At 46.0% G+C, this 16797-nt stretch overlaps 1 long non-coding RNA gene across 1 annotated transcript; it reads right to left on the bottom strand.

Moving 5' to 3' along the window:
- Positions 1–1211: 1211 nt before the first annotated feature.
- LOC125085211 (uncharacterized) lies at positions 1212–16591 on the bottom strand. The gene is made up of 3 exons (XR_007122814.1): positions 16539–16591; positions 12814–12853; positions 1212–1273 (listed from the first exon to the last, which is right to left on the bottom strand). It is a non-coding gene; the product is annotated as an uncharacterized LOC125085211 (long non-coding RNA).
- Positions 16592–16797: the final 206 nt, after the last annotated feature.

Here is a 16797-nt window from a genome sequence, read left to right as displayed (position 1 = left end):
CTTGCCTCTTCCTTGAGTCTATATCACGTTACAAAACATGTGAGGAGCAAGACTTGGTTAAACAAATTGAGGAATGCGAGAAGATAAAATTTCATACTTTGGGTTTACTACAATTGTTTAAATTTAGTCGGTACCAAACTCAATCATTAGATTGCAATTTCAAGGAAAACACTAAGGATGACTAAATAAGAATATGATGTTCATAGTAGGTGACCCAAGAACACCAAACCAAAGTTAAAAGCAGCATCACTGACAACTTTTGAGAGAGCTGTGTACAATTAAAATTAGCTATTCTATCAACTACAGTATAATTTTGTTTTTTCCAAAAGTGATCTGACTACCCAAGAGCATCACTATTAATGATTTATGACATACTGGCATTTGACAAGCAAGCCTAAACAGAACTTTTAATTTGTCTTGCTAAAAATCATCTTAGTGTTATGGAATGGGCAGGACCAAACTAGCCCATCTTGAGGTAAGACATGCTTTTTGAGACATTCTGATACTGTAAATATAGTTCAGCTGCTGTGAAGCATTGTGCAATTTTGCCAATGAGCTTTGAAAGAGTGGAAAGCAACGGGCTGGACAGTACCAGAAGTAACTGAACCACACGGTGACCCAAGGAAGCTTCTAGAAGGATGTACGTCAAAAGTAAAAAATGGAATGACAGGCAAATCTCAATTTGGGGGGATACATTTCTGTCCTATCCGAAGTTTAAAATAACAAACATTCTTTTATAATCAGAAAACAATCCCTGGGTTTGGCGTTGTGGGAGAAGACACCCCCCCCCAATAAGTAAATAAATAAATAAAGTGTTCCTGAAAAAAGGTAAAGTTTTATAAAAACATTACAAAAATGTTATTAGACTGTCCAGTTTTGTTGTGGCTTAAAAAAAGCTTCCCATTCACAGCATACCAACTCCATCTGAAAGAAAGCAAGCTCTGCTCCTGCATTCATTGACATTGCTGGTCTGTGTTTAGCCTACAGACAAATGCTTTCTTTGAAGAATGGATTAAATCTACCATAGTTACTGGGGTAACAGAAGTTGTGTGCATGTACTCTGTCACTGGGCTATTTAAAGATCATTTCCAGACTTATTTTATTACCTAAAAATCCTCTTCTTTTTTTTCAAAGCTCTGGCAGAGAATTTCTAAAAAATTCTAGATAGATTAGCAAGAAGCCAAGGGTGAAAATATAAATGAAACAAGTCTTACCTGATGTTGCACGTCAGACTCTGTTGGGCAGTTCAAAGTAATGGGATCGCATTCTTCAGCTGGGGAGGGAAAAAGACACAGGCTTGATAAGGAACACGGTCTGCGGTGTAAGGTCTACCACGAGGACTCAGTATTATGTGCTGCTTGGACATCTGGTGAAATCAGGAAGGCCTCAGGCCTCTGCCCTCTCTGCAGCCTTGAGTAAGGCCCCTCAGCTGTACCCCACTGCCTGGGAGGGCACCAGCCACCATCCCCACTCAGCCCTGAGTACTGAGTTTCAGGTCCCTGCCGGCACACAGAATTACTCAGCTGAGCCAGTCACATCCCCGCTGGGGAACCAGGGCCCTCCATCCTCTCGCCACCCTTACAACCTGCAGCCCCTGCTTGTCCACACACTCCTGAGGACAAACCCATGTGACCCTGCATGGCTTGCAGTGTCCCCTCCCCCAGGTGAGGATAAAGGACTCATAAACTGCAGTCCATTTCAGCTGTCCAGTGTCAGGTATATATGGCCGTCCACCTAACCCCGGGGCAGGGTCCTTCACTCACCAGCCGGGTGAATGGGAGGTGGTGTGACAACTGACATCAGGAACAGCACGGCCCAAGTATTGTGGCATATGTCCTCTCTTCCCAGCTAAAATGTCCTCATCCTCAAGGTGAAAACCATTGTTCACAGTCTGTCCCCCAGTATGATGTGTTGTTGGGGTCCGCTGATGTTTGGCAGGCAAGCTTGGAGAATTCCAGCTCGAAGTGCCCTGGCTGGTCACTCCTTAAGTCTCAGCTATCACAAGCTGGGCTAGAGGTCTCTGGCAGCTGTGTCCAGCCTGGTGGATACCTGGGGACAGCCACACTGGCACCGTGATCATACACGGCCAGTATGGGTGTGGGGATGGCGCTTTGGGAGTTTTGCAGAAAGCCATGAGATCACCATCCCAAGGTGAGTGAAACATGGTGCCCTGCTTGTGGCTGTTTGGGCACAAATGGTGACCCTGCTGTATCCTACACTGTGGCTTCCCTTGCTGCTGGCACATGTGCTCTCCTGACCCCCAAGGGCATCAGGATACGTGACCATGGCAGCCCGTGGCCTAAGAACTGGGGGAAACGGGGAAGGAGCATTTGGCACGTGGCTGTTGTCCCCATGCCACGCCCCCAACCAGTGTGTCTGGGCTTAGCGCAGCTGCTTACAGTGTGCAGAAGGACCAATTCTGGATCACCGACCTGCCGGACCCCACCCGACCCCTTAGCAGTGGGACCTTCCTGGAGGTGGACCTTGACCCCAAGCAGACTGACTGGCATTCCTTGGAGGAAGAGATGGCTCCCTATGAGGTGGGCCATCAGCCTCCCCAGCCCGCCCCTATAAGCTCCCAGAAAGTCTGCATCATGAATGGCCAGAAAGTGAATGCTGGGGCTTTATGCAGGTAGAAATAAAAATAGTCCAAGGGAATCTGTAGAGAAAGCATAAAAGAAATGAAGAAAAGGCAGGGCTGTAGCAAACACATTTCAGCCCATTGCCCGCTGGGCCCATGGGCCACCTCTGTCTGTCTGCAGTGAGGATCCTGACCCTCAGTTACGGGGTAACCCACCCACGGTCCCCCAGCCACATGACAAGGAGTTGGTTGGAGCCTGATGCAAGCCCGGGGTTCCAAAACCATAAGAAAGCCACCACTGCCCTGTGGCAGGCAGTTGTGGCAGACTCCAACCCCCATGGTACTGATTTGAGTCTCTGTGGAGGAGGAAGCAGAGGGTTCCCCCTCCTACTTGCACCGAGTTTATCCAGTGACGCAAAAAGAAAAGGGGAGGGGACATGAAGGCAAGATGGAAAGAAACCTGGATACTGGGGAGGAGATAAAAGGAAAAAAAAAGAACTGAAAACAGAGGTCCACAGTGTGACCCAATGGCAAATCCAACGTTTCCTACAGTAATTTACACAGGCAATAGATTAAAGAGGGCTGGGTGGGTGGCTACATTGGTTGAGCATCCAACTCTTGATTTCAGCTCAGGTCATGATCTCAGGGTGGTGAGATCGAGCCCCACATCAGGCTCCTCACCAAGCTTGGGGTCTGCTGGAGATTCTCTCTCCCTCTGCCCACCACCGCCCCCCCACTGCAGGTGTGCACGTAGGTTCTGAATTAGCTTTAATATCTGCCGAAATATCTGAATTGGCCAACCCTCATGGACTGTATCAGCACCAGGGCTCAAATTACAGTTACACCTGGAGATGCCACTAAATGTCACCATGGTGTACCCCCCATCATGGTAGAAGAGCTCCTGAAGGTAAAACAGAGGACAGGCATGCCATACCCAGACCATGAGGACTACCATGTGGCCTCAATTTCCCAGGGTCATAGCACACACTGCCTTAGAGCATCTCATGGGGGCATGGCTGCTCTGACCCCATGAATTCATATTAAATCTTCCCAGTTAGTTGACTTGACAAAATGGGACCCCATAGACTTCTCAGTTCAAATAACTACTATGGCCCAATGTAAATTAAACAGGATCTCCAGGGGTGCCTGGGTGGCTCAGTGGGTTAAAGCCTCTGCCTTTGGCTCAGGTCGTGATCCCAGGGTCCTAGGATCAAGCCCCAAATCTGGCTCTCTGCTCAGCAGGGAGCCTGCTTCCCCCCTCCCTCCTGCCTCTCTGCCTACTTATGATCTCTGTCAAATAAATAAAATCTTAAAATAAAACAGGACCTCCAAAGATCACAACTTATTATATAAGACCTGAAGAATGAAAGGCTGATTATCTCCTGCTTCTCATTTAACAGCTGAATGCGGCCTTGTCTTAACCCTGGAGGAAAATGAATGGCACCTCAAAGTGCATTACTGTAACTTTACTGCCATGGTCCCATCCATGAAAGCCCTACACCCCATGCCCAGTGTTATTGACATTATGGACTCTATCCCATCAGCCACTAGTAAATACCTGGTTATTACAGTTTTGGCTGATATGTTCTGTCTAGTGTCTACTTGAGCAGCCTCTCAGCTGCAGTGTGCCTTCGTCTGCAAAGGCACCCAGTGCATGGTGACCAGGATGCCCATGGGGTTCCTAACAGCTTTGTCCTAGCACACAGACTTTGCAGGCAAGATCTTATCTACACCCACCCTTCTCCAGGTTCACAAGTTTTCACATCCTCCTCTGAGGACATCCATGTGGCGCAGTCATCCAAACCATATAAATATCTGTAAAAAAGCTCACAGAAAGGGATCAGGACATTGCCCCCCAGGGAAGTGCACCGCTTGGTTCATTTCCTAAGACTTTTCTGGTAAACTAAGGGCTGCTTCATTTCTGACAAGGCCATTAAAGAGTTATGGGGCCTCTGAGTACCTACACATTAATATAAGTCTAACATCTTTTAGTTCTTTTGGAATTCTGGAGACAACCCATTCCCCATTTACACACTTCACTTAATCCCATTGGCACAGTTACTTGCAAATGGGTCCACCATGAATTTGGCTCCTTCCAACAAAAGTCTACAGTGAGCATTCTCAGCAACCCCTTCACTGTCAGGGTTTCAACCTCCTTCCTTGTATTCCTCCCAAAGTCTCTGGACCACCATGATAGTCCTAAGCTGCCTATAGGCTTCTGATGCAAGAAACCGCCCTCCTAGGCCCTTCTCTCTATATACCATTAGAGCAGTGATTGCTGGCTGTAGGCTGGGCTCTTCTGGAAATAGAGGCTCTCACTGACCCTGTACCTGTGAGGCTTCAGGCGCTGCTGCCCATTCTGCCTTGGGTCATGGAAGCAGCATCCTACAAGCTTGACATGGCTTCTGTGGCCTTGCTACTGAGTGGAGTCAGAATTGGACCCTCGGACATATTCCACTCATGGGAGGGGGAGTCCCTCACTCTCCTCAGTCTCTTGCCAGATGCCATGGTGCCGGAAGAGGTCACTCTTCCCAGATGCCTGGGTTACCTGGGGGGCCCCCTTCAGACCAACTGAGCAAATAGCTGTGGGAGACTGTAGACACTACAGATGAGATGGCCACCACCAGACATGATGGAGCTCATGGAGATCTGTGCTTTTCAGTCCTTTCAGGATGTCCCTGATAACAGACAGGATTCAAGAGTCAGCACAGTTGGCCAGACTTCAGGCTGTCATCTCAGTGCTACATGCCCCGGCCAACAAATGGTCCCATCAGTATTATCATTATCATTATCATTATCATTATCATTATTACTACTACTGCTACTACTACTACTATTAATATTATTATTTACAAACTCTTGAACCATTGCTGAAGACTTGCCCACTCTGAAGTACAGAACCCTGGGAATCTCTTGCCTCATAGATGAACAGAATATAAATCAAGGTAGCAAAGGTCTCTACCTCTAGTAAGACCACAAATATAAGGCCTTTCTAGAACACTCTCTATCCCCTTGGAGTTCCAGACCAGGGGATAGAGAGTCCCTAATGGATAGGGACCAAGACATTCATTTCACTTCTCAGAATGCACAATGCCTGGCTCTAAAAGGAGCCATTGGATGGGACTTCCATTTACTCTGTAGGCAACAGGCTACCTCAAAAGGTATAATGGGCCCCTCATAGAATTCCTGTTTTAGTTACAAAGCGCAAACAGAGCCTTTGCCTGGGGTCACTATTGCCATAAGCATTGGTTGTCTGAATTCACACCCTTGGGGGTCAGGCACTCACTCCCCCAGTGCCACACCACATGGCCCATTCTCTCCTTGGCAAGTGCCTGTTTTGCTATTTAGGGAAGCCCTCCTCTACCCTGTAAGTCTCAATCGTCACTAAGATTTAAATTGATGTCAAGGCACCATGAAGTCAACTGGGGTATAAGATCTAAGATTAAGACTCAATATTCTGTGCTGACTTCATATCTGGTAAAATAAGGAGGACCTGGAATGGCCAAGGTACAAGCTCTCAGCACTCTGCTCCATGGATATGGCCCCCTAGCTAAACACAAGCCACCATCCCCACTCAGCCCTGAGTACTGAGTTTCAGGTCCCTGCCAGCACACAGAATTACTCAGATGAGCCAGTCACATCCTCCCTGGGAAACCAGGGCCCTCTGTCCTCTCGCCACCCCTAGAACTGCAGCCCCTGCTTCTTCACATGTTCCTGAGGGCAACCCCATGTGACCCTGCATGGCTTGCAGCATGCCCCTCCCCCAAGTGAGGATAAGGGACTCATAAACTGCTGTCCATCTCATCCATCCAGTGTCAGGTATGTGTGGCTGTCCGCCTAACCACGGGCAGGGTCCTTCCCTGTCCAGCCGGGTGAGTAAATGGCATTCCAAACACATTTCCCTCTGCTTAACACCACAGCAGATGCCACTGAACTCATCTGCTCATTGGACACTTTACTATGGCCGGCAGATGGCAGACAGTAGGAATGACACATGTCTTCAAAGCTCAGCCTCCTAGAGGACAGAGCAAAGCTACGTCAGCTCTATTATCCAAGTGCGGATTGCCAGAGAAAGTCAAAGGAACTTCCAAAAACTTGACTTGGGGAGGAAACCTCCATTCTTAGGTTGTTTGACACAGGGGTTAACTTTGCAGCTCCCCAACTTGTGGTGAAGATGGCACCAATGCATGGAAATCGGATTTTGGTCCCATCAGATTGGAACCTTTGTAGAATTCAACACTGCACTCTCAACTTGAAAGCTGACAGACATAGAGAACGTTATGAAAGAAAGCCTTATGCAAACTCTGAGAGTTATAAAGCTTTGAAGAAAGAATCATTTATCGGGGGCCAAGAGTTAAGACTGAGTAAGAGATTGGTTGATTGATCTCTTTCTTACATTCTTTAACATCCATTCACCTAGTAAGAAGCAGGGTGCTGGATTTGTTCAAACAAGGGGCTACGTTCACGGCCTCCCACATGATTCCAACTAAAGGACATTCTGCCCCACCCCTTAATGGTATTATCTGAGAAATTTAAACTAAAGGCATAGTTTTTCAATAAGATTCTACGTGGTATCTCTTGAAGTGAGAGCAGTAGAGATCTTGCCTTGGCCTGTGTGTCTCAAGAGACAGAGCCCAGCTTTCTGGTGTCTGAAACTCCCGTGCTGACTAACAATGCAGATTCCCAGGCTCCACACCAGACTTACTTAACTGGAATTTCGGGGGCCCCCGGAACTCTGACATCCAACAGGCATCTCACAGAATTGAGGCACCACGGCAAAAAGTAACAGACATGTGATTTCAGTCACACCGGTTCTCAGAATGGCTACTGTCATAATGGTCAGCCTGGCATTTTTGTGAAAGCATGTTTTTTTTTTTTCGCCAACATGAGGACAACTTGAACTTACGTACTTTTGTGAAGTGGCACCCCAAACACTCCTGTGGTCACATCCTTCCCTCTCCTCTCTGCCTTCCTCAAAAGAAGAAAAAAAACACTGTGCAGGATTGGGGCACCTGAGCGGCTCAGTGGGTTAAGCATCTGCCTTCAGCTCAGGTCATGATCCCACGGTCCTGGGATGGAGGCCTGCATCAGGCTCCCTGATCAGCGGGGAGCCTGCTTCTCCCTCTGCCCCTCCCTGCTTTCTCTTTCTCTCTCTCTCAAATAAATAAAATATTTTTAAAAAAATGGTGTAGGATGGTCACTTTTGTATTCAAATCATAATTTGGGGAAGGATGGTTGATTTGGGAGTTTATTATAATAGGAGTCCCAGTCAAGGTTGAGTGGGAGGCCATGAACTTATGGAACGAGCAGGACCAGGACACAGCAAATCATGCAGGGAGGAGGGGTGTTTGGCTTCCTTTTAGAACAGGGAAGCCTATTAACAAAATGCTTCAATCTATGAGGGGAAAGATCATATATAATACAGCATATTGGCTTGTGAGTTTTAGGGCAAGTATTTTTACTTCTGAATTATTTTAGTGAATTCCTTCATATTTTTCTCCTCACTTTTTCAAATTGAACCACTACTTCTACATTTAATTGACAAATTGCTCTAAAACATTCCCCCAAGTATCATCTACTTTGAGTTCATATGCCTCAAATTTAGCAACAATAGAATTAGTCTACTTTACTTCACTTTAACTTAAAATTCACCACAAAATTTTTTGAACAATAAAAGAGCAGGAACCCTAGAGAAAAAGAAGATAAAATCTTGATTATTTTATAATGTATATGTGCAATAATTTCCCCTCAATGGGAGTAGTGGTTCAAAAATGAGAATTATTTCCCAAACACACTTTCTCTCAAATTGTGAAGAGTCACATTTCCTTCAAAACACTTAAGCCAGCAGTTTCTACAAGATATCAGGAGCTCTTTGATATAAAATAAGCCCCACTCATGTCGCAAACTGTACAATCTCATCCTTTTTAACCATTGTGTAATATTCTAACACACACACACACACACACACACACACACACACACACTCACTCACACTCCCTCACACCCCACCCCACATCTTTTCATCCATTCATCTGTCCATAGACACTCGGGTTGCTTCCAAAGCTTGGCTATTGCAAATAATGGTGCTATAAACATGAGTGGATATATTTTTTTGAATAAGCATCTTTGTTTTATTTGGGTAAATATCCAGTAGTGGAATTACTGGAGCATATGGTAATTCTATTTTTAATTTTTTTTAAAGATTTCATTTATTTATTTGACAGAGAGATCACAAGTAGGCAGAGAGGCAGGCAGAGACAGAGGGGGAAGCAGGCTCCCGGCTGAGCAGAGAGCCCGATGCAGGGCTTGATGCCAGGACCCTGAGATCATGACCTGAGCCAAAGGCAGAGGCTTAACCCACTGAGCCACCCAGACACCCCTATTTTTAATTTTTTTAAGGAAGCTCCATGCTGTTTTGCACTATGCCCTACACCTGAAACTAATGTAACATTATGTGTCAACAATACTCAAATAAAAAAACCTTAATAAAATGAACCTCACTCTTATATTAGTCCTGAGTTTAGTGCCAGCAGACTCTCCCAGAATAGCTCGCAGAAAAGAGGCCTGACAGAATGAACCCCTGAAATCTCTAAAATCAGGGGAGGCAGAAGCTACACATTTGTTCTTGATAAGAAAACAAGTTTAGCAGCATGTTTCATCTCAAAAACAGGCTGGTCATTGGAGCTGCGTTAGACTTCACTGTTGATTTACGGTGAAAGCAGCTAATTCAGAACCCCTCCATTCAGGACCGTGTGAGGAATGGTTTTATACTGCCCGTGGAGACAGCAGAAATATACTAGAAGCATCATATTTTGTGAAACACGGCTAGTCTGCTTAAAAAAATAAATTTTGAAGACTTTTTAACCATATGGAAACCGCTAAAGCTAATTACAGGTAAATCCTCTGTTAAAGAAAGTAGGACCCCCTAAAATTCACTTAAACGTTAGAGTCCAAGTTTGGACTTAATTAGATTATATTTGCTTTTGAATCTATACTTTGTTTCTGCACTGATTCATATGGGTTCTTCCCCTAAAAACATTTATGATGAAAAAATTACCATAATATGGACATTGGGGTGGGTATGTGCTATGGTGAGTGCTGTGAAGTGTGTAAACCTGGCGACTCACAGACCTGTACCCCTGGGGCTAATAATACATTATATGTTTATTTAAAAAAATTACCATAAATGTTTAATGGTGATATTGGCCCCATTGGTAGGTTTTTAAAAATACTAGCAAATATCAGGTCATAGATGATATTATTATTATTATTAAAAGATTTTATTCATTTATTTGACAGAGACAGAGACCGCATGCAAGCAGGAAGAGCAGCAGAGGCAGAGGGAGAAGCAGATTCCCCACCCAGCAGGGAGCCCAATGCAGGGCTCGATCCCAGGACCCTGGGATCATGACCTGGGCCAAAGGCAAATAATTAGCTGAATGAGCTACCCAGGCATCCCAAGTCATAGAGATTATTGAATGCAAATGTTGAAGTTTTTTAAAAAGATTTGATTCGTTTATTTATTTATTGAGAGAGAGGGAGCATGCATGTGTGCATGTGAGTGAGTTGCAGGTGGGGCAGAGGGAGAGAGAATCTCAAAGCGACATCATGCTGAGCAGAGCCTGACACAGGGGCTCGACCCCATGACCCTGAGATCATGACCAGAGCTGAAACCAAGAGTCAGATGTTTAACCAGCTGAGCCACCCAGGCGCCCGTAGAGTAAGTTTATAAACTTCTAGACATTATGTATAAGATGATGTATTTCTTTAGAGATAAGAAGTCATGTGCTTGGGGCACCTGGGTGGCTCAGTGGGTTGGGCCTCTGCCTTCAGCTCAGGTCATGGTCTCGGGGTCCTGGGATCGAGCCCCACGTCAGTCTCTCTGCTTGGCGGGAAGCCTGCTTCCCCCTCTCTGCCTGCCTCTCTGCCTACTTTTGATCTCTCTTTCTGTCAAATAAATAAATAAAATCTTAAAAAAAAAGTGACGTGCTTAGTTAGACAGTCCTCCATGAATCAGGATAGAAGATATAGTCACATTTCCCATAAACGTGGTTTTCACAGTCATGTTACTTGTAAAATCTTCACCAGTTTAATTAAGGTTTTGTGAATCTCAAATTCCAGGAAAAACCCCATGATACAGTTACTGCAGTACCAGGTTGCTAAACAACCAGTCTTCTCTTTTTTCCCCTCCAAAACAGGAAATCACTTTTAAGGGTGTTAAAAAAAGATCTTTTAGACAGATCAAACCATGACATTGCATTTTCAGAGTCACTGCAGCTCAGCGGTTGTCTCAAGCAGTGCCATTCTCGCCATGGGACTGGGAAAGCATCCTCAAGCCTGAGTTTGCACATTTCCTTCTCCCGATTTCCCTCCACCATCTGGCTTGCCTGTGTCAGGCTCCATCCTGGACTCATTTCATTGGATTCTCCTTAGCATCCTGGGAGGAGAGGAGAACACTGTCCTTCCTGCACTGGGAGACAGGGAACTGAGACCCTGAGAGGTGCAGCCACCATTCTAAGGGCACTCAGAGTCCAGCTAGTGGTCTGGCTACAGATTGGTTCTCTTGTCTATCTGCCTCCCTGGTGGACATACCAAATCCTTGAGCTTCTTAGGTTAAAGTGAGGTCTGCCTCCCAGCCGCTCAGGTATGCATTTACAGGTTCCTGGGCCTGGCCCCACACCTGCCACATGGTGATTTCAAAGCCACTGAGCCCAGAATCTGGATTTTCAACAGCTCCCCCCACACCCTCAATAATTCTTCATGGCACACTGAAGTTGAAGCCACACCACCTGAGACTGCCTCCCATGTCTCTGGTTGCCTGGTTTGCATCATCTACCTTCTGGCTGAACTGGAGAATCAAATCATGGACTGGAGGATTGGGACACTTAGAGGTCACTCACCACTAGGGGAAGGGGAGCTTGCCACAAGCCTCCCTGAATACAGCCAGGATTTGGATTCAAACCTGGCCTTCAGTCTCCTTTTTCCACATCACTGCCACTCCCAAGACATGCACAGATGGCAAAAGGAATGAAGCGCTGGAGGTTTAATTTCTGGGTGTAAGGAGAAGAGTCTGGCCAGTAAGGACTGGAGGGAGGGGAACTTTCGCAGAACACTGGACCTAACCCCAAGTGGACCCTGGCAAGGAGCTCCCTCCTCACCCTCCAGTTGGGTGACCCTATGGCTACCAGGTTACAAGGACTACCAGGAAAACCCACAGTGGCAGGTGCTGGGAAGTCCCACCTTTCCAGGAAGCTGGGGGCCCCTGCCATCTCTGAAGCTGCTCAGATCAGATTGTCCCTCACCCCGTCTACCCCTCCTCTCAGGCCTGTCAGTGGAGCAAAAGGTAAAGACTCAAGAGGGCAACCAGATGACCCCACAACAGACTGCTCCACAGAAGAAATCACGAGAGGCTGAGCCTGGCCATGTCTACACCATGGCTAAACCATTGGTCTGTGAATTACAAAAGATAGGTTTTTTTGATTTGTTTTTGTTTTGTTTTGCTTTGGGGCCTGACAAGTATCCTTTGCCCCTCTGTCTAGTAACAGAGGCCTCTTTCCTGTGGTTTGGGTAGAATAACTCCATGCCCTCCCCCACCCAACCTCAAGGTGCAAACCTGACCCACGTCCTCCATCCTCCTAAGGGAAACAACGGAGTCATGGATGGCCTTGTGACCCAAACTCCCCATATGACAGCCATCCCTAGAAATTGTGCCGTGGGCACTGGGAAAAGGCACGACCTTGCTCTGCCATCTCCATGGGCACCGTGTACAGCCGGAGGTGTTGGTGACCATCCTTCCGGCCATGAAGGGAAAGCCTGCCCCAAAATGGAGCCAACACAGATGAAGACAGAGAGATGAGATGAGAGACACACAGAGACAGAGCCTGAGAGCATCCTTCAAATTTGCACCTCGCAGTATCCAAAGAGCCTAAGCCAGTATGTCCCATCCCTTTTTAAAATGAGCTTGAGTTAGGTTTCTGTCATTTGCAACACAGAGCGCTGGCTCTCTTCATTTTATGCATCTTAAAAATGCCACAGGGATTTAATGTATAATTTGTAAAGACATAATTTGTACATTTTAATAAGAAAATCCATGCCCGAGAGAGTCAACAAGTCAAAAGCTAAACTGTCAGTATGTTTAACAACTTTAAGGAACAAGAGATGACTTTCACTAGTGCTTTGTTCAAGACATTAAAATAATCACAAGTTCAAGTAGTTATATTAAGTGTACATACCTTTAGGGAGTCCCGTATCTTGAATGGGATATTTGTCTGACTGTGGAAACCAACAAAAGAAGAGAGTTATTTTTAAACCCCATAGTTCAGTTATAAGAGCAAAGTGAAAAGAAATCTTTGTTTGGGGAAAGTCATAATTTTAGTTTAAAGCCTTGCAAGTTTCTAGCCATGGATTTATCAACAGGCCTGACCCATTGTTGTTTTTATCCTTGGTCTATAAAAATGAAATCAAGGTTGACAAGAAGTTAATGTTGGAACATGAGACAGAATAAGGCTTCCAAACTGCTTCAGCTCTGACCGCTAAACCACACTTCCTCTCTTTTCTGCTGGGCTATTCCCCCCCACCCATTTCCTGTAGTTTAAAATTGAGGAGCATTTGTTATCGTGAATTATGGGGATAGACCCATTCTTGTCCCCATTTCTGTGGCATTCCTTTGGCTCAACAAGCCCGTGGGCCAGGCTGTATCTCACTCATGTAGAGCTGTGTTCTGGAGTGAGTAGACAGGATTCAAAAGCCAACCAGCCTACCGACCACACAAAGATCTACAAAGATCTACTCATTGCGCACAATTGTACACAGTTGCTCAATGCACTGGCTGGCGGCAGTACCATGGGAGGGAATTCAAAATATCAAAGGCTCTTGCAATCACATATTTCTTTACTGGTACCTCCATGCAGGTATTCTGGAAACTTTGACTTCCGATTAAACAATGTGGTCATTCTCCGATGACTTCCATGAGCAGAGTGGGAATGTGCCCAGTCTCCCTATCCTGTCCCTAACCCCTGCGCAGCTCCCACTCCCCATCTGGGCCTTTGGATCCATGCCTCCAGCCTTAAAAAAAAAAAGGCTGCACCTTCCAACTTGTCTGTAGGTCTCACACATGTCTTCCTCTGACAGAAGAGAAAAACAAACAAATGTGGAACCAAGGATTTTGTTTTAAAACTCCTTCCTTGCAGTTTCTTTGGAGCCGAATAGTGAAGTTTCAGAACCCCTAGAAGCCTTAAACTCCTCTTCCACAGAAGAAATCAATCAATCAGTCATCAGTCATGGAAGAACTTAAAGTCAAATTCTCCCTGAGACTAGATTCTTCTAGATAGTCTGGTTCCCAGAGCACAGAAAACACACCTGTACAGTAACACTTATCAGGCTGTTTTTAACGTATGGACTTGCCTATTTCCTCAGATAGACTCATGAGTTTTTTTTTTTTTTTTAAGAAAAAGGAACTATGATCTTTGCAGCCCCGCATTTTGACTCAGTGTTAAATAAATATCTACCAGAAGTCTGTGTGAGGGAACCCACAGGCTGGAGCAAACACAGGTTTCCTGGAGAGACTGACATTTGAGCTTGGTGTGCAGAATGCCCAAGAACTCGGGTGACCAAGAGGAAGGAGCACGGTGGTCACAGGTGGTGGGCCCAAGGGAGCAAGTCCAGGTGGTGTGAAGTGTGACAAGTGTAGAAGCAGAGAGGCACACTGGAGGGGGACAGGGGAGGATAGGAAATGACAGAGCCAGTTTACATGGAAGATTCTGGAAGCAAGGTGAAAAGATTTAGGTGGGTGCCATTCCAGGTTCTTGGGAAGCTTGGCCCGTCCACCTTTGCTTTGTGTCCAGCGCTGAATATGGGAAGACATTCAACACAGTCTTGCAGGAACTCACACAAGCAAACAATTCCAGCACAGTGTGATTAAAAAGTAGGGGTTAGGCTGTAGAGAAAGGACACTCCCAAGGCCCCAGGGTGAAGCGAAGAGAGCACCACTGGGGAGGAAGCACACGAGTTCCTTAGTTGAGGAAGCTGGGAGATTTTCCTTGCTGCATGGAACAGTGTTAGTATCCCTGGAAGGTAAGAAGGTGTGGGGTGTTTCAGGTGCAACAAAGAGCTACACACCACTGGTTCATCAGGAGGGCTGCTGAGATGAGGTCATGGAGGACCTCATCTGCCATGATGAAGAGCACAGATTTCATCCCAGGAGCCCCCGGAATGTTCTGGGCTGACATGCATCTCCCCCCCAAAAATGTGCTGAAGTCCTAACCCTGAGTACCTCTACCTGGGACCTCATTTGAAAATAGGGTAGCTAGACATCTACAGACTTAGATAGAGGACTAGTGAAGATGAGATCCCACTGGGGTAAGGGAGCCTCAATTCAACAGGACTGCTCTCCTTACAAGAGAAGAGACACAGAGATGGCCTCCCACAGGGAGAATCAGGCCATGGGCCAAGGCAGCAAAGACACTGGAGGGATGCAGCTGGATGCTGAGAACCACTACGGGTTGCCGACCACCACACACGAGGATTCTTCCCCACCAGTTTTGGAGGGACGAGAAGGGCCCTGCCCCTTTCAACCTGCAGACATTGGGAGAAATTAGGTCACCCGCTGTGTGGTCTTCTGTTGTGGCAGCCCCAGCAAACTGACCTAGGGAAGGTTTGGGGAAATTACTGTGCCCCAGCACGGAGAAGTGAGTGGAGGTGGAGATGGCTGTGACCCTAGGTGGGAAGAGAGCAGGAGTCCAAGAGCAGTGCAGGTCGGGTGCTGGGTAGGGGACTGGCAGGACAAACTGAGGGCACCTTCTAGCAGCCAAAGGCCCTTGTTCAGGACCACAGCACAGGGAATGGGGAGTGACAGCCCCAGGGCTGCCCATGCTCTGTCTTTCTGGAATGCAAGGACAGAGGATGTTTTCCTCTTGATTTCCACTGCGTGTCCAGCTTTGTCCCCAACGCTGCCCCCAATGAACTATGCAGTGAGGACTTAAGACTTAAGGACAAATCCCTCAAGACAGTGAGGTGCCTCGTGAATCACCGAAGACTTCAGAACATTTCATCAAATTATATTGACGTGTGTCTTTTACATCACTCTAACTACATTGATCAGGATTTTTCATGGGCTGTGCAGTTCTTCTCCTCCAAACACTTTTTTTTTTAAAGGAGTGTATCACCCCCTATATGCACAATAACACATGTAATGTTGCCAGAGGTGTGGATTTGGTCATAACCAAGAGACAGTACCACACAGGAGAGCAGGGCTCCCGTCTGGGTGACTTTTTATGAATCTGTGAACTTTCATCGCTTCATCTGTACAATGGGGTGGCTGTCCTCCCTTCTCACTGATTACTTGGAGGATGAAGAACCATGTATGTGAAGTCCTTGGTAAACCTTAAGCAGCAGACATGCCACAGCATGGTTCTGGGAGGGCAGGGCAGAGATCAATAGCCAGCTGCTGGGTCTGCATCCCACCTGGGCTGCTTCCAATGTGGGCAATTTACTCCAACCCCTGAGTCTCAGTTGTTCATGTGTGAAATGGTCAGTGCTTACCTTACAGGGTTATTGCAGGGAATAAATGCAGTAACATGAGTGAATCAAACATCTGTGCCCGCTGGTCCCCAGTAACTCTATACTAGTCCTGTTTTTGCCTTCCATCTCACACTAAATATTTTGAACTCTGAAGAAGGGGAAGTTAAACAGAGGACTGACAAGTATTAAAAATAGGCAAGAATACAAAGACCTGATATAATCTAAGAAGATCACAAGAACAGAATCCAATACCATTTTTAGCCCTGAGAAACCCAAACTTCATTACATCACAGAGAACACTGCGATAAAGAAATTTATCTTGGGAAAACCTAACTTTGGGGTTTCTGATCTTCATGTAAATACTGAGCAATAAAAATCTAACAAAGTGAAAAAAGAAATAACAATAGTTGTCACCACTGATGTAAAGATTGTAACCTACTGGGTTAAAGGATAACGTGCTAGGGTCTGTGTCTTCCACTGGCTCCTTTGCCATATGATCTGTAAAAAACAAAACAAAACAAAAAAACGGAGATTATTTTAATGTAAGAGCACAGATGTGTCCTTTGAGAACTGTCTTCCTATCGCTGCAAGCTACCCTAGTCACTGGAAACAAAACAGGAAGGAATGGGGTCAGATAGCACCAAGAAAGAGATTAAGACAAACTTTTCTTTTAAAAAAAACACACCATATTTTAGACA

Source organism: Lutra lutra, chromosome 14 (genome assembly GCF_902655055.1).
Source record: "Lutra lutra chromosome 14, mLutLut1.2, whole genome shotgun sequence".
In the NCBI taxonomy this organism is placed as follows: Eukaryota; Metazoa; Chordata; class Mammalia; order Carnivora; family Mustelidae; genus Lutra; species Lutra lutra.
The sequence above is the reverse complement of the archived record's forward strand: the minus strand, read 5'-3'. Positions and strand labels throughout refer to the sequence as shown.